The 21,175-nt window shown below is 36.8% G+C and overlaps 1 pseudogene; it reads right to left on the bottom strand.

Moving 5' to 3' along the window:
• Positions 1-19,694: 19,694 nt before the first annotated feature.
• On the bottom strand, positions 19,695-20,102 carry LOC145512189 (large ribosomal subunit protein uL13 pseudogene; annotated as a pseudogene).
• Positions 20,103-21,175: the final 1,073 nt, after the last annotated feature.

The raw sequence follows: 21,175 nt of genomic DNA, 5'->3' as shown, positions 1-21,175 counted from the left end.
TGGGCTCCAAAATCACTGCAGATAGCAGCTGCCGCCATGAAATTAAAAGACGTTTGCTCCTTGGAAGAACTATGACCAAACTAGACAGCATATTAAAAAGCAGAGACATCACTTTGCCAACAAAGGTCTGTCTAGTCAAAGCTATGGTTTTTCCAGTAGTCATTGCATGGATGTGAGAGTTAGACTATAAAGAAAGCTGAGCTCCAAGAAACATGCTTTTGAACTGCAGTGTTGGAGAAGGCTCTTGAGAGACCTTTGGACTGCAAGGTGATCAAACCAATCAATCCTAAAGGAAATCAGTCCTGAATATTCATTGGAAGGACTGATGCTGAAGCTGAAACTCCAATACTTTGGCCACCTGATGCGAAGAGCTGACTCATTTGAAAAGACCCTGATGCTGGGAAAGACTGAAAGAGAGAGGATAAGGGACAAGATAGGATGACATGGTTGGATGGCATCACCAACTCAATGGACATGAGTTTGAGCAAGCTCCGGGGATTTGCTGCTGGACAGGGAAGCCTGGCATGCTGCAGTCCATGGGATTGCAAAGAGTCCAGCACAACTTAGTAACTGAACTGAAGTGAACTGAAGAACAAAGGAATACGACTGTTCACATAATTCCTTTATATACTTTCAAGACTAAAGCAAGTGAAGAACATGATATGAGTGCTGGCAGGTATGCACTGCAGATATGCACTTCAGATATAGTTGTCTCTGAAAGAGGAGCATTCAAGGTTTGATTGGAAGGAGTATGTATCAGAATAAAACTCTGTTTTAAAGAAAAGAAAGGAGGTATGGGGAGTTAGAGAAAGCACTTACTGTGGAAGATGTGTATCAGCAGTCACCCAGAGTGTCCCCTTTCATGATGCCTGCTTCTGGGCATTTTTACTACTTTTATCTCTAATTTTACCATTTGGATAGTTTTTGATGCCTTGGTCTACTCAGTGGATTTACTCCTTTTGAAATGTACAATATAGGATAATGCTCAATGGTGTTGTTTCCTAGAGACCCTGGTTTCTGTGTTTGAATTCCAGCTCTACTGCTTATTATATGTGGCTTTAGGGAAGCTAATTTTCCTCTTGTGCTTGGTTATCAGTAATGAGATAATTCACAGTGTTGTTTGAAAATGCTAAATTATAAATACAGATATAGCGCATGTCTTATATAACCCAAAGTGGCTAATATTTCCACATTCATTACTACCCAATCAGTACTACTACAACTGTAACTACTATTCCTGCAGCTACTTGAATAAAACAGACATGCATTAAGCACCTACTGTATGCTCTGTGTCATACTATTTCCTCAGTGACCTCACTGAGCCTGCCCCATCTCTTTTTCCTTTCAGTGGTCTTACTGCAATTTGTAATTCAGTTTCTTCTTACGTGTATAAACTCCATGAGGGAAGTCACCAAAGACCTACAACACCTAAGATACTGTCTGGAACAGAGCAGACACTCAAAAAAATAAAAAGCTTATGAATGAATGATTAAACTAACTGAAGTGTTACAGAGAGTGAATATGAAACAGTCCCCCTCTCCTTGACAATGATGCTGTCTATCCCACAGCAGGGTTTGTTTTAGGTCCCAGCCCTAAAACATAAATTTGACAGCTCCTGGCAGGACTTTCTACCTGTGCCTAGTAGCCTTCAGTTATTTACAGAAGATACTGCGTTAGTCCCTGGTGGCTCAGACGGTAAAGCATCTGTCCACAATGGAGGAAACTGGGTTTGACCCCTTGGTCGGGAATATCCCCTGGAGAAGGAAATGGCAACCCACTCAAGTACTCTTGCCTAGAAAATTCCGTGGATGGAGGAGCCTGGTTGGCTACAGTCCATGGGGTCGCAAAGAGTCAGACATAACTGAACGACTTCACTCACTCACTCACTGAGTTAGTCATTACCCCCCCATATCCTGATCAGGCATCTTGTCAGCTCTAGGTTTAGATCAATAAAATCTTCTAACATGTACTTGGAAGCTGAAAAAAAAATCCATTTTATTGCTGAAAAGATAAGCTTCATAATGAGGTAAAATTCTGATTTTGTAGATTTGTTCATTTAACCTCTGCTAAGAACAAAAAATATGATTTATTGATTTTGATTCTCTAGTAAAAAATCTATTTTAAATCCTAAAAGATGATGCTGTGAAAGTGCTGCACTCAATATGCCAGCAAATTTGGAAAACTCAGCAGTGGCCACAGGACTGGAAAAGGTCCGTTTTCATTCCAATCCCAAAGAAAGGCAATGCCAAAGAATGTTCAAACTATGTGACATTTGTACTCATCTCACACGCTAGTAAAGTAATGCTCAAAATTCTCCAAGCCAGGCTTCAGCAATATGTGAACCGTGAACTTCCAGATGTTCAAGCTGGTTTTAGAAAAGGCAGAGGAACCAGAGATCAAATTGCCAACATCTGCTGGATCATTGAAAAAGCAAGAGAAGTCCAGAAAAATATCTATTTCTGCTTTATTGACTATGCCAAAGCCTTTGACTGTGTGGATCACAATAAACTGTGGAAAATTCTTCAAGAAATGGAAATACCAGACCACCTGACCTGTCTCTTGAGAAACCTGTATGCAGGTCAGGAAGCAACAGTTAGAACTGGACATGGAACAACAGACTGGTTCCAAATAGGAAAAGGAGTACATCAAGGCTGTCTCTTGTCACCCTGCTTATTTAACTTATATGCAGAGTACATCATGAGAAATGCTGGGCTGGAAGAAGCACAGGCTGGAATCAAGATTGCCAGGAGAAATATCAATAACCTCAGATATGCAGATGACACCACTCTTATGGCAGAAAGTGAAGAAGAACTAAAGAGCCTCTTGATGAAAGTGAAAGAGGAGAGTGAAAAACTTGGCTTAAAGCTCAACATTCAGAAAACTAAGATCATGGCATCTAGTCCCATCACTTCATGTCAAATAGATAGGGAAAAAACCTTATTTTTTGGGCTCCAAAATCACTGCAGATGGTGATTGCAGCCATGAAATTAAAAGATGCTTACTCCTTGGAAGGAAAGTTATGACCAACCTAGATAGCATATTAGAAAGCAGAGACATTCCTTTGCCAACAAAGGTCCATCTAGTCAAAGCTATGGTTTTTCCAGTAGTCATGTATGGATGTAAAAGTTGGACTGTGAAGAAAGCTGAGTGCCAAAGAATTGATGCTTTTGAACTGTGGTGTTGGAGAAGACTCTTGAGAGCCCCTTGGACTGCAAGGAGATCCAACCAGTCCATCCTAAAGGAGATCAGTCCTGGGTGTTCATTGGAAGGACTAATGTTGAAACAAACTCCAATACTTTGGCCTCTTGATGCAAAGAGTTGACTCATTGGAAAAGACCCTGATGCTGGGAAGGAATGAGGGCAGGAGGAGAAGGGGACGACAGAGGATGAGATGGCTGGATGGCATCACCAACTTGATGGACATGAGTTTGGGTAAACTCCGGGAATTGGTGATGGACATGGAGGCCTGGCATGCTGCGATTCATGGGGTCACAAAGAGTTAGACAGGACTGAGCGACTGAACTGACTGAACTCAGTAAAAAATCATGTCACCTTTTAATGAGCAACTTATTACCAGATGCTGAGGTCTTTAGTCTTGTAAACAAGGATTATGGTTAAAGCATATTGAAAGGAGAATTTAAATATAAAAATCAATAAAAACATGTAAAAAGTAATATGAATCAAGCGTAAAAGCAATTCATTCTTGAGGCTTTATAATAACATTTATAAACTCTCCTCAACCCATTGCCTGTTTCTGAATAGAGAAGAGCAGTATTGAAAAAGTTAACAAAGGGAGTTTGGTCATAAATAACAAAAAATAATCATAATAGCTACCATTTACTGAGTACTCATTGCATAGTGGGAGCTCAGATTACTACAAAGAACAAGTTGTACTTAGCATTGAAAGCATTCCAGGCAGGAGACTTATTCTTTTACATAAATTACCATATTTAATACTCAGCAATCCTTGGAGCTTTGAGTTTTAATGCCCACATATTAGAATGAGGAAGTGGAGACGCAGAGAGGTTGACTCACTTGTGCCAAATCACAATTAATGTATGATTGAGTTTAGATCATATTTGAATTCTAAATTTGGTGATCTTTCCACTAAACTGTGCTGCCTCTTCCAAACACAGAAAAATACTAAAATAAATTCTCTCAACTATCTTGTCTATTGGTTGAGCATTAATTATTTTTTGAGAATTGCAGGTCTTTCTTTTTTAATGGATCATCCCCAGGGTGGTTCTCAGCTATTGCTCAGGGTAGATTTAATAAGTGCTGGCATTTAAATTCTTGCATATTATAGCAGAGACTGTATGACTGAAAGCCAGGGCTTATTTTCTGTGAGCAATGTTTAATCAAAAGTGACCCATAATTTCAAGCTCCAATGACTACCCCCACTTTATTAACTAGACACTTGTTCATTTTGGAGCCTCTTCACTCAGGTTTAAAATACAGTGGGTGATCCTTAGAGAGGCTCTTTCTTTATCCCCTATCCTCTGGCTGCCCTTTCTAAAAGCTCAGGAAAGAAACTTCCATCCTTTAGTTTCTTAATCTTCCCTACTAATGACAGATGAGTCGAAAAATATTAGACTTGCTAGTGAGGGTTTACTTAGAGGAAGTAAAGAGTTTGTGGTATATTTATGCACATACATGCATGTGTGTATGTCTGTATGTTCTGAGAAGGAGCAAAAGAGCTTTCAGTTCTGTTATTATCAAAATGCAGCCTTTTACCCAGCCTATATCAAAGCCACCTTCCTGTTCAGCCCAGTATTCCAACAGAATTCTCTAGCATCTCAGCAAAGGGGGATACTGTAACTGATTACAATTCAGCAGGGAGTATTGTCCATTAAATCACACATGAGACAAAGTGTACCGAATCTGTCCAACCTCCCCTGTGACAATATAAACATCAACATTTATATTTTATATACACATATATATACATATATGTATATACAAACTAACCCTAAATCAACAAAGTGGTGCAATTGCTCACAATATTTTCAGATTACATGCCCACCTCTAGGCATCTTTCCTCTTCTCTTCCCTTTATTCTTTTTCCCTTCCTTCCAATTTATTTGTATAAGTAACTTTTTTATGTTACAGATCTGCTTTTGTTAAAGGCTGAGAGAGTGATTTTCACCATAGAGCAGGATATAAAACAACCAGAGGACTGTCTCACAACCAGAGGGAAACTGACATCCAGAATAACATGTGGAGAGATGGTTAGCTATATTTTGTGGAGGAAGAATTGACAAGAGCTAAGAAGCAAGAGAAAAAGAAGTGCAAACAGGGAAAGAGTCAAGGAAACAGTCCAAACTGGTGTCAGCTTTTTTATTTTCCCCCAATTGGGCCACTGTATGTTAAACTTTTGAGTGGATTTCTTCAATTTATGCAATCAGAAGCAAGAGGCCCCTTTGGCTTGCTGTAACGGAAGATACTGGCAGGAATTGGTACCTTGTGCTTCTTCTGAAAACAGTGTTTGAATTTAGAAGGCCAGAAAGTTTAAATCCTGTTATTATAATAACTCTATTTGTCACCTGTGAAACATCTTGTGAAAGAAATAAATCCCCATTGGTAAAAATGATTAGTGATGTAAATGCAGCAGGTAAAAAAAAAAAAAAAAATAGTGACAATCAACCTTGTAGGTTTATCAGGACCTTTGAGAGTCACCTGTGTCAAGGAAAATGCCTTTGTTTTCCCTACACATAACTCACCTGGGAATTTAGAAATACTGAATTAATTTGGACCCCTGTATTGTGATTTGTCAGCTCAGTCTATAAATGTAGAGAAAGCTAGAAAGCCCCACTCGGGTTCATTCCATTTGTCAGTTACTGACAGCTTCCTTCAAACTCTTCAGGCATCCAAGTGTGCTGTGCTATGCTTAGTCGCTCAGTCGTGTCTGACTCTTTGAGACCCCATGGATTGTAGCCTGCCAGGCTCCTCTGTCCATGCAATTTTCCAAGCAAGAATACTGGGGTAGGTTGCCCTGCCCTCCTCCAGAGGATCGAACCCCGGTCTGCTGCATTGCAGATGGATTCTTTACTATCTGAGCCAATAGTAAGATGTTATTGTGATGGTGTTTAAAAGAAATCAAATATTCTTTAGATTGTTAGCCTAGTATCAATCCCAGACTTAAGATATTGAGTTAAATTACTCTTCTGAGGTAACCTTCTTTTAGGATTGACTCAGAAGGATTTCTGCCAGTAAATAAGATTTGAAAGTTAAAACATTTTTGCCTGTTTCATCTTGGTTTGATCCCAGAACTATTATTCTATTGGTTCCAGCTACAGTCCTCTTCACATTTCTTTACGTCCACAGATGCACTCAGCCTTAAGGTCTAACTCCTTCTCCACTCCCTCTTTCTTACTCATTGTTGAGTAAACAAATATTTGTACACATCTGTATATTATAGTGCTGATTAAAAATATTAATGATAAGATACTTAATATGAAAAGATAGATAAAAGGGAAGAAAATGTCAAAATTCAACAACAGCAGCCATTCTTAGATAAATTTTGCAGTAAACCGTCCCTGCTGTTACTTTCGGAGAAGGGAATGGCACCCCACTCCAGTACTCTTGCCTGGGAAACCCCATGGACGGAGGAGCCTGGTAGGCTGCAGCCCATGAGGTCGCAAAGAGTCAGACACGACTGAGCGACTCCACTTTCACTTTTCACTTTCATGCACTGGAGAAGGAAATGGAAACCCACTCCAATATTCTTGCCTGGAGAATCCCAGGGATGAAGGAGCCTGGTGGGCTGCCATCTGTGGGGTCGCACAGAGTCGGACACGACTGAAGCGACTTATCAGCAGCAGCAGCAGCAGTAGCTGTTACTTTCTCAGTTCCCTTATAATACCACCATTACCTTCCACAGTCCTTTTATAAAAATCTCGTCCTACTGAAAAGTAACATTGAAACAAGTTAGGCTTTTCCAAGTTCAACGCTGAACTCACTGGTACTAGTGGTGGGTTAAAATCTTAGATTATGCAGGATATACTAAGGATTTAGGGGATGGTCAAGTAAAATGATAGGACCACAAGAGACAGTAAGATGTAACAAGCTTTATTGAGTGATGCTTGTATACAAATGAATGAGAAAGTCCCTTAGTTCAGTTCAGTTCATTCGCTCAGTCGTGTCTGACTCTTTGCGACCCCTTAGCGCATAAGACTATCCAGGAGCCTATAATGAGGATGCCAGAATGGGGAACTGATAATGGAACTCCTGGAGGAGAGGGAAATGGGAGATAGGATTTATATGTCAAGAAGATATTGCTCAGCTGCAAGGCAAGGTGTCTATGCCAGACAGCTCTAAGGGTAGGAAAGATTTGGTGTCTTCTGATTACAAGACTATCTTACTGGTGGCTAACAATGCTGGGTGAGGGATACAAAACAAGCAGATTCTAAATAGTTAAAAATTTGCTTATTTGGGTTGGTTTTTAAATACTGGGTGTGTAAAAATTTGAGTTTTTTACCTGCAGACTTTTGAACTAATGGATCTCAATCTACAGTGAAGAAATAAACAAGTAGGCTGGGACCAACACACAGAGGCCACCGTTGGCTTATTTACGCAGCAGACTCATCAAGAATTCAGACAGTCAGAGGCTGACACTAGGTTCCTAGATAAGGACAATTGAAAATATATTCTGCTCCTTTTGTTCTTTAAACTTTAAGGGAAAGAGAGGGGTGCATAATTTGAAGAAGGCTGGGGCTAATATATCACTATTCATCAAATCGTGGTGAAATGATCCTTAACTGAATAATATTTGAGCATCATAACATATGACCCTCATGCTGTTATCCATATTAAGCAATTAATAGCATATCTTACAACTGATCCCCTGGAGAGGGGAATGGCAACCCACTCCAGTGTTCTTGCATGAAACATACCATGGACAGAGGAGCCTGGAAGGGTACAGTCCATGGGGGTCTCAAAGAGTCGGACACGACTAAGCAACTTCCACAGTTTTCCTAAGTGAAATAGGAATGCCATATTTACCTAGCTTCCAAAGGACTATAGCTACTAAAAGTGTCTGGGGAGCATTAACTTGCAGTAAGTACTAAACCAACTTTAACAGCTCGGCCTCATTTGCCCTTTCATTTAAGTTTCACATCACTATACATCAAACAACTTGCCTAGCAGTCTCACAAACAACCCATGTGGATTTATTCATCATTGTTGTTGTGTTTTGATTTTAAACAGTCTTAGAGCTAGCAATCTATCAGTGCTGTCTTGAGATGCCCTTATGTATCTTTCTTAGTAAACTCTTACTAATGTATCAGAGTAAACTGGTTTGTTACCTCCTCCCTCATAAAGTTTTCTCTGACTGTCCCAGGCAAAATGAATAAATATTCTCTCTATATTTCCATAAAACTTTACTCATGGTATTTTTATAAGAATGTCCCTGCTTCATGTTATAATCAATTTGTTATGCTTTTGATACTGTAGACTCCCCTCATCGTATTTTTTCAAGGGCATGCCTCTCATAAAATTGAATCTCTATCATCTAGCATAGATTCTGACATACAGAGACACTTAAGATTTGCTATATTAATGAAGTGTATTGATTTTAGTAACACTCTAAAATGTTTATCCTAATAAAATATGACTAGTAAGTTGCACTAAAGGAGAAATAATAATTATTTTTATTTTATAAAAGGAATGCATTCAGATTTGCAAAACAATTTAAAGCAAATCCTTATAAGTGTCATGAGTGAATTCCATAATATATAAAAAATGTGATAATATTTCAAAATGTTCTGTGACTCACCTTTCATTCTTTGGGGAAAGTAGAACTAATTGCCCAGAAATTTCTGTCCCACAATTCAATACAGGAGTTCCTTTTTGGATGGCAGCAATAATTCTCCATGTCATGAAAAACCAATGTCATTGGAGTTTGCCTTTGAGAGGAATCTGACAATTGTCAGAGTAATGGAAAAAGTCACTCAGGGCCATACCTGCGATTGCCTGTTACAGATGTGAGTACACCAACTTTACCTCACACACTACTTCTAGAATTTCTTATAATTTACACCATCTGTTGATCTGGATCCTTTGCTGATTTGTGCATCCTTTGGAAAGCAGATGCAGAACACCTGCCTTCACCGATGTTTCAAGATTTAACCTGATGCCCAGATGTAAACTGATTTAAGAGAAAAATAATTGGCTAAATTCCAGGTGAATAAAAAAATGCAATTTTAAAATTTCCATCCACATATAAGATAATCAGGGAATGGTTTATTAAAGATCTGCAGACCTAATTTCATTTTTACGTTAGTTCTTATTACCTCGGTTCTTTTTTTGTTATATAGAATAAATTTCCAGATCATACTTCCCCTCTTATAATATCAAACACAGAGCCTCAATCTTGGAATAAAACCTTACTTGATGGTGTACACACTTACATGAAAAACTAAATGTTTTCGTATTATCTATGAATGCAAATTAGGAAGGTAGTGGCACTCTCATTCTTCTCATCTCCATTCAAATGTCACCTATTCATACAGATTTCTTTGGTGAAACTATAAAATAATCATAATTTCCAGGTAGTAACTAATGTATATCATCCATTCACACTTTGCCATTTTTCACACTTTGAAATTGTGTTTGTTTTCTTGTTTTATTTGCCATATGTTCCATGAAAGTTAAGCTCTGAGAGAGACAGACCTTGTCAATCTTGATCACATCAGTATTTTCAGTTTTGAGAAACATGCCTGATAACTGGTAGGCACTTAACAAATATTTATTCAATGCATAGAGAATATAAGACTCAAAGTAGGAACAAAAATAACATATCTGATTTACATTCATTAATTCTTCTTCTCTGAAGAATCTCTGTCCAAATTAAATGGAATATGACCTACATAAGCAATTTTAGATTTCTAGTAGCCCCATCAAAAAATGAAAAACAGGTGAAATTAATGTTAATGATATTTTTCTGGCCCAATAGATTAAAAATATTAACACTTTAACATGTAATCAATGTAAAATGATGTAGACATATTAAATATTTTTGTACCAAGTTACAAAAATCGTGTGTATACTTTGTAATCATACCACATCTCGACTCAGATGAGACACATGCAGAATGCTTTATAACCACGTGTGTGGCTAGTGGCCACTGTATTGGACAGAATGGATCTAGATTGGTGCCTGTATTGGAGTTCAGTGAAAAATAAGATGAGATAGTAGAGCTGTTGGTTACAATTTGGGAGGTCTAGAATGGCAAAGTGAGTATTTGAAACAGTAGACAAGTTATATTTTCATCAACAAGACTGAGTTGATTGGCATTATGCTTAAAGAAAAGTAATGTCATGCATGGTGAAAAAAGGAGATGATAAGAAGAGTTGAGGGTTAGTTGACATTCAGTAAGTGAGAAATAATAAGCATTTGAATTAAGCCAGTGACATAGAATGAGAAAGATGGGACGGATGAATCAGACTAGGTAAATATTCTCAAGTAGGCATCTATTCAATATAGCATCACAAAATCTTTATGATTATATCTATTTTGTATCAATAAATACTTCCAGGTTTCATTTAGAATGATTTGCTATGATAATAGCAGTTAAGAAGCACGAATCTTTTCACTCATAAAAGAAGTCTTCTTGTACCTTTGAATTACAATCAACTGACAGCAAACCTGCTGAAAAGCAAATTGATGAATGAAGTATGAACATACCATTTTAAAAAAAATCTTACCTCATTATATCAAACTTAATTGGAGGCCTAAAGTAGAAGTGTTTTTTGAGACTAAATCTTTATGTTCAACAGAATATAGGAGAGATTCTGTAAAAACAGTAATTTGCCACCCAAATGCTACACCTCTCATCTCTGCTCACAAAGAGTCAACAAGTCCAAAAAGATTGCCTCAGACCTTATTTCTTTTGTAAATGTATAACATTTCTGTGGGCCTATAATGTACTAGAAATTGTATAAGCATGTTACCTCACAGAGAACCCAGCTACCTACCTTCCACCTCATTCCAAGGGATTTAAAATTCTTTTTTCAATCTATCCCTTTTCACTGAAAAAAAAAAAAAAAAGTCACTATATGCAAAAGACTATAAACCAGTCTATGTATAGAACATTTAATATACAGTGTTTTGTTTATTCTTTGCAACAACCTTATAAACTAAGCACCATTGTTATTCACATTTATCAAAGAGAAAACCTAGCCTGAAATATGTTAATTAGCTTCTCAAAGTCAGAACAAATGAAGTAGAGAAGGGATAAGAATACCATTGATATGGCATTTTTAAAACAATCATACCAGATATCCTTTACACTATAAATAATCCAATTTAAGGTGACCATCTTCAGAGCAATGCCTATGAGAGTTTCAAATAAGATGTTGTCAGTAATGTTAAATTCTATGGAGACATTAAAGGAAGTCAGGACAGAGGACATCGGACATCTGTTTAATTGCATTTCACAGAGGTCAACTTTATTTCATAACTTCTGAAGCAGTATCTTTTTTTATTGATGTATAGTTGATATACAAAGTCGGATTAGTTTTATGTGTACAGCAGAGTGATTCAGTTATACATATATATGTATTGATTATTCTCCAGATTTTTTTCCCTTATAGGTTATTATGAAATATTGAGTATACTTCCTTGTGCTATGCAGTAAGTCCTTCTTGGTTATCTATTTTCCATACAGAAGTTACTCTCAAACTCCTGATTTATTCAATGCTTCTTTATATGTTACTCTCAAACTCCTGATTTATTCCTCCTCCACTTTCATCTTTGGTAATCACAAGTTTGTTTTCTGTGTCTGTGGGTCTATTTCTGTTTTATATATAATTTCATTTGTAGCTTTTTTTAAGGTTCCACATATAAGCAATATCATTTGATATTTGTCTTTCTCTGTCTGACTTACTACATTTAGTATGAAATATGTGTCCATATATGTTGCTGCAAATGGCATTACTTCATTCATTTTTTATGGCTGTGCAAGATTCCATTATATGAATATACCAGATCTTGGAATGGGAAAGAAGGAAGATAGCCAGTCATTGCAAAGTAGATGTTGATTGAATAAAAGTTAATGTAGATGAGGCTTGCTTGATGGGAATGTCTAAAACTCCTACATCTCTCTGCAACTACTGTGATTAGACTTCTCAAGGAATTCATTGAAAATACTAGTGACAATATAAATTGTTTTAACTATTATCCAACTAAAAGCCTGATCTACTGGATAGCTGTAGATATTCAGAGTCAGTGGTGACTTAAGAAGCATTTAATATAGCATTTCTACTGAAACCTTCAATTTTCTCTGGTGTGTAGGAAGAACATGGAATTTGGTATCCTTGGTTTAAATGATCATCTACTATCTTTTTATTTATTTTAATTGTTAAATGGATGAAAAATATTTTATTGTTAAAATTAATATAATGCAACTTTTGGTGCTGCTCTGAGGTTGGAAAAGAAGCACGACATATATATGTTTATTATAAAGAATAAGTTATATATTTTATATAATATATAGTGATTTGTTGATATAGTATCTACTTTCCCTTTCCTTTTCCATTAAAAAAAAAAAACTAATAATGGCCCATCTACTTATAAAACAACTTTTTGGAAGGCAGCTATGCTCATCACTATACCATCAGCTCTTTGTTTTTCAGACATCATAGTTGTTCATGCCTAACTCTCAGATTTCCTAAAAATAGTTTTGAAAAAAAATTCCTTATAAGAGAGAAACAGCTACTCAATACCTTATATCCATTGAATTAAGAACTAAAGAGCCTCTTGATGAAAGTGAAAGAGGAGACTGAAAAAGTTGGCTTAAAGCTCAACATTCAGAAGACTAAGATCATGGCATCTGGTCCCATCACGTCATGGAAAGTAGATGGGGAAACAGTGGCTGACTTTATTTTTGGGGGCTCCAAAATCACTGCAGATGGTGATTGCAGCCATGAAATTAAAAGATGCTTACTCCTTGGAAGGAAAGTTATGACAAACCTAGACAGCATATTAAAAAGCAGAGGCATTACTTTGTCAAAAAAGGTCCGTCTAGTCAAGGCTATGGCTTTTCCAGTAGTCATGTATGGATGTGAAAGTTGGACTATAAAGAAAGCTGAGCACTGAAGAATTGATGCTTTTGAACTGTGGTATTGGAGAAGACTCCTGAGAGTCCCTTGGACTGCAAGGAGATCCAATCAATCCATCCTAAAGGAGATCAGTCCTGGGTGTTCATTGGAAGGACTGATGTTGAAGCTGAAACTCCAATATTTTGGCCACCTGATACGAAGAGCTGACTCATTTGAAAATACCCTGATGTTGGGAAAGACTGAAGGCAGGAGGAGAAGGGGACAATAAGAGGATGAGATGGTTGGATTGCATCACCGACTCAATGGACATGAGTTTGGGTAAACTCTGGGAGTTGGTGATGGACAGGGATGCCTGGTGTGCTGTGGGTCATGGGGTTGCAAAGAGTTGGACATGACTGAGTGACTGAACTGAACTGATTGAAATAAGATGTCCTTTTGGCAAAAGCAAGGAGTCTCAGTAGCACCAAATAAATTTTTTAAAGTTGAATACTTTATGTCTCCCATTCACCCCCAAATCAAAGTCTTTTCTATCCCAAACTATTCAGGATAATTTATATTATTTATTCAGCAGATGCTTTTAATTTCAGAATCAGTTTTCTACTGATTATTTCTTACTGACCATTTTTAGTGGTTTGAGATTATCATTTCCTTCACTGGAAACACTAGGCTTCAATTAAAGCAAGAAAAAATTTATTGTGTACATACAAGTTGAGTAAAATCTAGTCCTCTGAATAATATTAGACATTAATATTTACTTCATATTGATATAAACTGATGAATTTATGTAAATGAAATAATATTATTTATATAACAAGAAGAATATAATCAATCATCTACTTACATATTGAGGTTTTATTTATTGCTTACTGTATTTTGCAGGTCCTTCATCATACCACCACCTAGACATGGGGATTTTGTATCATTGCACCATCATTTACTGGTTTACTAAACCTTCTTTAGCCCCAGTTACTTCATGTGCACAGTGTTAATTGTGATAGCCACCTTACAGCCTTATTGTGAGATTCAAAAGGGATCCATGCACAACTTCTTAGAACTGTAATTTGCCACATAATCATAAACATTAGCTGCTATTATTTAATAGCTTCCAGAATTCTGTAACATAAATATATTTGATGCGTAGTTTAGGAGATACAAAGCAAAAATTAGGAGCTATAGAAAAAGAAAAGGCAGTTATTATGAATATAACAGATCTTATTGCCAGTTTTATGTGACTGAAGTTAGGCATTCTAATTTTTTTCTACAAGTCTAAATAAAATTGACATTTAGAAAAGTCACAGTGACTTGACTCATTGATTTAGATCAACTCTAAATAAGTTTTTTTATTGGCAGAGACATTTTAGCCATTAGGAAGTTTGACTCTAAAAAGCCCCTGTCTCCATGGGTGGAGATTTACTTATAAGGAACTCAGACAGGGATCAAATAGAAGCCATTATGTGCAAGCAAAGGCAAAAAATGAATAAATGTGGGTACTATTCCTATTATAATTACATAGCCAAAGATAATACATGTGTATTTATGTAAAATGATCAGAGATATTATCACATACTGGATGGATAAGCTTGTGATTAGTGACACTTGTGAAATTCAGAACACTAATCATAATTATTAGCAAGACAGTCATATGGAAATTAGTTAGCCTTTGCACTATAATGCATTATGAATTAACACATTATTCTTGCCTTGCAGTCAACTTATTTCCCAAATCTATATAAAATTATTTTATTAAACAATTTAAACAACCACAACCCTTAGATAAAGTTTTGGAATAGTCTGGAAGTAAGCCAAGGTCAAGATTATGAGGTAGCAGTTTCATTATGCTCTTAATCATTATCTGTGTGTTTTCCTAACTTGAGTGTATACAGATTTATATTCACTTTCCCAGGTGGCACTGGTGGTAAAGAACCTTCCTGCCTGCTGATGCAGGAGACCTAAGAGACACGGGTTCGATCCTTGGGTGGGGAAGATCCCCTGTATACGGGCATGGCAACCCACTCCACTATTCTTGCCTGGAAAATCCCATGGACAGAGGAGCCTGGCGGGCTGCAGTCCAGGGGATCACAAAGAGTCAGACGTGACTGAAGTGGCTTAGCATGCACACATATTCAGTTTATGTACAAATGGATAAAAAGACTAAAAACTGTATCCTGTGATTTATAAGACTTTTAGTCTCCCCTGGCATGAATACATATCCTTAATTCTTTAAGTGTGGTGAAGAGTGCAAGAGAAATTTTCAAGGTTGTGTTTCGATTACTCTTCTCTAGCACAAAAGGAGTATTTTTTAATCCAAGTTCTGAAAACTCCTTATAAGTAAATATTATACATCTCTACATTTTTCCTTTTTCTTTTTTATTGAAGTACAGTTGACATACAATATTATATGTTTCACTTGTATTACATGATGATTCAACATTTATATATATTACAAATTTACCACCATGGCAATTCTAGTAACCATTTGTCATCATACGAAGTTATGACAGTATTATTTACTTTATTTTCTATGCTGTGCATTACATCTCCATGACTTGTGTTATAACTTGAAACTTATACCTTCATCCTAATCCCCTTCATCTATTTTACCCAACCTCACTGTGTTTCTGTAACTATGAGTCTGATTTTGTTTTGTTTGTTCTTTTTTTTTTTTTTTAGACTTTGCATGTAAAGTAAAATCATGAAGCCTTTGTCTTTTTTGTCTATTTTCACCTAGCATAAAACCAATCCCATAATACTAGGTCTATCCATGTTGTTACAATTGGCAAGCTTTCATTCATTTATATGGTTAAGTAACATGCCATTATAAATATACCACATCTTCTTTATCAGTTCATCTATTGATGGACAATTAGGTTGTTTTATTATAATATCTTGGCTATTGTGGATAATACTGTGATAACATAGGGCTGTATATATCTTTTAAGGTTATTGTTTTTGTTTTCTTTGGGAAAATATACATAACTGAAATTTCTGGATCATATGATAGTTCTGTGATTAATTATTTGAGCACCTCCCTACCGTTTTCCATAGTGGCTGCGCTCCTGTGTGCTGTGCCCCCTTCTTAGGGTTTCTCACACAGGGAGTGTGGATCTGACTAGACCACATCTCCACCCCTCCTATTCATCTCAATGTGGCTCTTATTCATTATATCCTTAGTTCTAGGAAATGTGTTCTGCTAATCTTCAGCACTCTCAAGAGACAGCTGTTCTATATGGAGTTGTAGTTTTGGTGTGTCCGCTGAAGGAGATAAACTCGGTCTTTCTGCTCTACTATCTTGAGCCAGACTCCACATCTCTTCATTTTAAAGTTCTTTGAAAATGCCTTTATCCATTCTGTAATAAAAATGATAAGGTATAATCTCTCTTTCCCCTCTCTCTTTAGCTTTTTTTTTTTTTTTTTTTTAATTAACAATAGCTATTTCTCACTGGAACAATTTTTGTTTGGCAGTAAATTTAAAGGCATTTCCAGAGTCAGGAAAAAATGAGGGGAGTGGGGGATTACAAAGTTATAAAATGCAAGTTGTCTTGTTAAAGCATAAAATGATTGCAGCAAATGCCACTCCAGGGGAATAGTGCCTTGCCACTGATTTTTGCTAATGGAAACACCTGACTGACTCCAAGGAGAATGTTGCTTCATGATTACTAGGGCAATACCATTATTCAAAACCTTAGTATGATTTTAACACTAAGGAAATAGTTTTATGGCCAATGATGCTAAGTTCTCTTGGGCAATGAACAACTCTTACAAGATTCAGGAGTATCAAGTGGAAGGATCTTCAGCCTTAAATTCAGGCTATGAATCTTGATTTTTTTTAAGCGCTTAAACAAGCAACTAAACTTTTCTGAGTACTTTGGGATTTTGGAATTCTCTCTTAGTTACTCACCTAGATAACCTAATAATCATGTATTCATCAAACAATTATTTACTGTTTAATTTGTTAATTCATTCAGGAAATATCTGTGTAGTGGCTTCCATTATATTAATAAATGTATGGCAACTCTATGAAAGTTTTACTACTGACTACAAGCTTTAGTTTAGCTGATTGGTCATAACATTTGTTTCAACATATTGACATATAACTCTTCATTTTCACCCTAGTTGGATTATATACTCTAGGGCTCCTGTATGAAGACATTTTGCCCTTTGCCAAGATTATAAATGTATATTTCATTAGAATACGGAGAGTCTGTCTAACAGGTCATAATTTTTTTTTTTCATAGCATATTTTCATGTTACTGATTGTGTGATATTTGTTACCACTTTAGTAAAAATTATGTCACAGTTTCTAATGAAAGCATCTTATGTTATCTCTCTGACATACTGATATCCATTAATTTCCCAACACTTTCTCTGATATACAAAGTGTAAAGTGCTGAGCGAGTGCTGGGGGGCATTGTGCTGTATCTGACATTAGCTCTCATTCTTTCATTCACCAAATAAGTACTGAGTACCTGGGTATACTTATTCTGGCCCTGGATATATAAAGGTTACATAAGTCAAGATCTATATATTTAGAGTCTTGTACTTTAAAAAGATAAGATGAAATATTAAGGCAACTACCACTAATACAAGAAATAACATTGAGTTTCTATCAAAAGGGCAGCAGCTCAAATAGTAACAGACATTCTTTCAAAATAAAAATCAGTTGCTTCTAAAATTGATATATTTATTTGGCATCCCTCACAGACATTAGTCAACTGTTTCCTACCTAAATAATCAAATGCTTTTGTATTCAAAATAAAACACAGTATTAATTTGTCTGTCTAAACAGGGAATTATCCTGGAATATGTACTGTTGTGCACTGTTGGTTTTGTTTTTGTTTTTTCCTTTTAATTTGTATACAACCTGGTATGTGGGATCTTAGTTCTTGACCAGGGATGGGACCCTTGCCCTTTGAAGTGGTAGTACAAAGTCTTAACCACTAGACTACCAGGTAAGTCCCATATCCTGGAATATCTAATAATGATATATTCTAAACTAAACTACAGACATTAGGTATCAGTTTACAAACTCAGAAAAATAGGTGTAATCGCTGTCAGTTCAGGATAAATATAGTTTCTTTGCTCATTTGCTACAGTATAACAACCTCAAAATTAATTTAGGTTTCTTTTTATTTTATCATGGTTAGCACATACTATCGGAGAAGGTAATGGCACCCCACTCCAGTAATCTTGCCTGGAAAATCCCATGGACGGAGGAGCCTGGTAGGCTGTAGTCCATGGGGTCACAAAGAGTCGGACTCGACTGAGCGACTTCACTTTCACTTTTCCCTTTCATGCATTGGAGAAGGAAATGGCAACTCACTCCAGTGTTCTTGCCTAGAGAATCCCAGGGACAGGGGAGCCTGGTGGGTTGCTGTCTATGGGGTTGCACAGAGTCGGACATGACTGAAGCGACTTAGCAGCAGCAGCACATAGTATATAAGGACTGAAATCAAAGAGAGATTGTAATAGAGGAGACTTATTATTATTATTATTTGCTTGGCGTTGAAATTTGCAAACTTATCTCCAGTGCATTCCAAGTTTATCTGCCAATTCTAGACTCTTATTTATTTTAAATACTGTATTGAAAAATAATTGCTAACATTTGTTGAAGGTTCACATGAAGAGCTCTCTTCTAGGTTTTTCTGAGGTCTGTCTTATTTAATTCTGAGGATCATCACATGAGGCATTTTTCACATATGAGAACTCTGAGTCATAAGAAGGTTAAGCAGCCTCTGTGAACCAGAGCCTGGCTGAATTTCACAGTCGGAGATATTTCTTCCCTGGTAGATGAGCCACAAAATAAGTAGTTGTGGAGGAGTTACAAGTCTAAATTCTTAACCAACAGTAAGCTGTTGTGCACGTGAAAATTGATCCAACTACTTTGCAGTCAAATCAGCATATTTCACAGTCACTTCTTTTTTGCTTTCTCTGCAGAATCCACACATGGATCTGCTTAACGTTAAGCTACGCATGGAAACCTGGTTTAATTGCAACTGAAGTGGCACTTTTTCTCTTGCTCAGTGTTACTGCTGCTGCAGGAAGAAGTAACTTTCTGTGGACTATAATGCACAATTTTTAATACTATATTATACTTGTATGCTTCAGAGTTCTTAAGAAATTGACAGTGTTCATCTGATCTTTGTCTTGGTACTAGGTTAGTGTGTACAGTAGACTCTAATACAACAGAACTAGTAACAGAATGAAGCTTGAAGTAAAATATGTGCAAACAACCATTCCTCCTTAATTGAGCCATATAATTCATTGTACGTTATATCAGTCTAGTTTAAATCAAAAGTGCAACTATCAAATATGTTATTTTTAGAGCAACTTTAAGATAAAGGTAGCATGTGACCATATTCAATATTTCTTAGAAATTTGATTGGTAGAAAAATGGCTTAATTTGTAGAAATTATTATATTTTTATTTATTAAAATTTGGTGCCCAGTAATTTCATATTAGTGCTCAATACTGTTCTGAGGTTGGGAAAAGTACCAAATCATTGTTTGGAATCTTAATTGAGGATCTGGATACTAAAAAAGTTTCAAATGTATGAAAGCACAGTAACGGACATTCCTCTGAAACCATTTTTTATTTTATTTTATTTTTTGAAGGAATAAATGGTCAATTTTATTGGGATCAGACTAGAAAACTGTGGGTCTTGAGGACCTCTGTGAATTTGTCAGTTTTCTTCTCTATATTCTTTTTGGCCTGCTTCCGTAGCCTCATAAGCTGCTTTTTCTGATAATGGATCGTGGCTTTCTTCTTTCTCTTCTCCTCCAGGGTGACTGTTACCACCTGGTACTTCTAGTCAACCTCATGAGCTGGGCGGCGTAGGTAGGCAAACTTCTGTGTTGGCTTTAGACACACAACCTTGAGGGCAGCAGGAACCACCATTCACTTTTTCTTGTCATAGGGTGGTGGGATCCCATCAAACATATTGAGGTGGTCCAAGGCATCCTGGCCTTGCTTGGGCTTGTGGGGAAGCACGTCCCCTATGGCTGGGACTCAGAAGTGGTAGGGGCAACGAGAGGGGTTGTTGTTCATCTACTTGTGGAGGAAGGCCAGATACTTCAACTTATTTCTGTAGAAACTGCCAAAGTGTTGATGCCCTCACAGCAGACAAACACAGCCTTCTCACTGACCTGGAAGAACCACGATAGCCATCGGGTGGCTCAGGAGGTGATCTCAGCCATCCAGCACCAGGACCGGCCCTGCTGCTATCTTTAGCAGTTGTCTAGGCTGAAACCATTTTTTTAAGTGACTGAAAATATTCTAAAATTTGGGTATGATAAGTTTAAGAATGTGTTCTGCATGTGACTATCTCCAGCACTATAAATTAAAATTGTGTGGGTCCAAATAAATTAACTAATATTTAAACTTCATGTATTCCTTTCTATTTTAAAATGCCACACCTAAACTATTATCCAAAGCCAAAAAAGAGAGTAGTCAAATGAACTGAGAGGAATTATCTGCTTATTTAACTGTATACACATATAATTTAATGTGTGGAAAAGCTATTTCTGAAAATGTATAGCCATCTTTATCATTTTTTTTTTCATTCTATGGTTACTCATAACTAGCTGAGAAATTCATGAGAATTTCACTTTAGCAATGTTTGTGAGGAAATATATTCACCAGGAAAAATTTTATGTTGTTAAAAAATAATTTTTCATAGAGTAGTGCATGCGTATTAAGTCGCTTCAGTCATGTCTGACTCTTAGCGACCCTATGGACTGTTGTCCTCCAGGCTTCTCTGTCCATGGGATCTCCAGGCAGGAATACTGAAGTGGATTGTTATGTCCTCCTCCAGGGGATCTTCCCAACCCAGGGACTGAACCCATATCTCTTATGTCTCCTGCATTGGCAGGAGGGTTATTTACCACTAGCACCACCTGGGAAAGCCCATCCATAGAGTAGATAGGAAGTCAAGTAAGTTGTCAGGTACTGAACAAATTCCCACTCAAACCTGACAGTCTCTAACTCCCTGAACTTGGGTAAAGAAGAAAGGGATTGTAAACCTGGAGTAGATACTAAGATCAAGCACACAGGAATATGCATTATATGATTGAATTCTATATGCTAGACAGTCCCTGTCTCCTCTTAGAAACCTCCCATGA

Source organism: Giraffa tippelskirchi, chromosome 7, assembly GCF_054371585.1.
Source record: "Giraffa tippelskirchi isolate mGirTip1 chromosome 7, T2T-mGirTip1v1.2.pri, whole genome shotgun sequence".
NCBI classification, from domain to species: Eukaryota; Metazoa; Chordata; class Mammalia; order Artiodactyla; family Giraffidae; genus Giraffa; species Giraffa tippelskirchi.
This window is presented reverse-complemented; position numbering and strand designations above follow the sequence as displayed.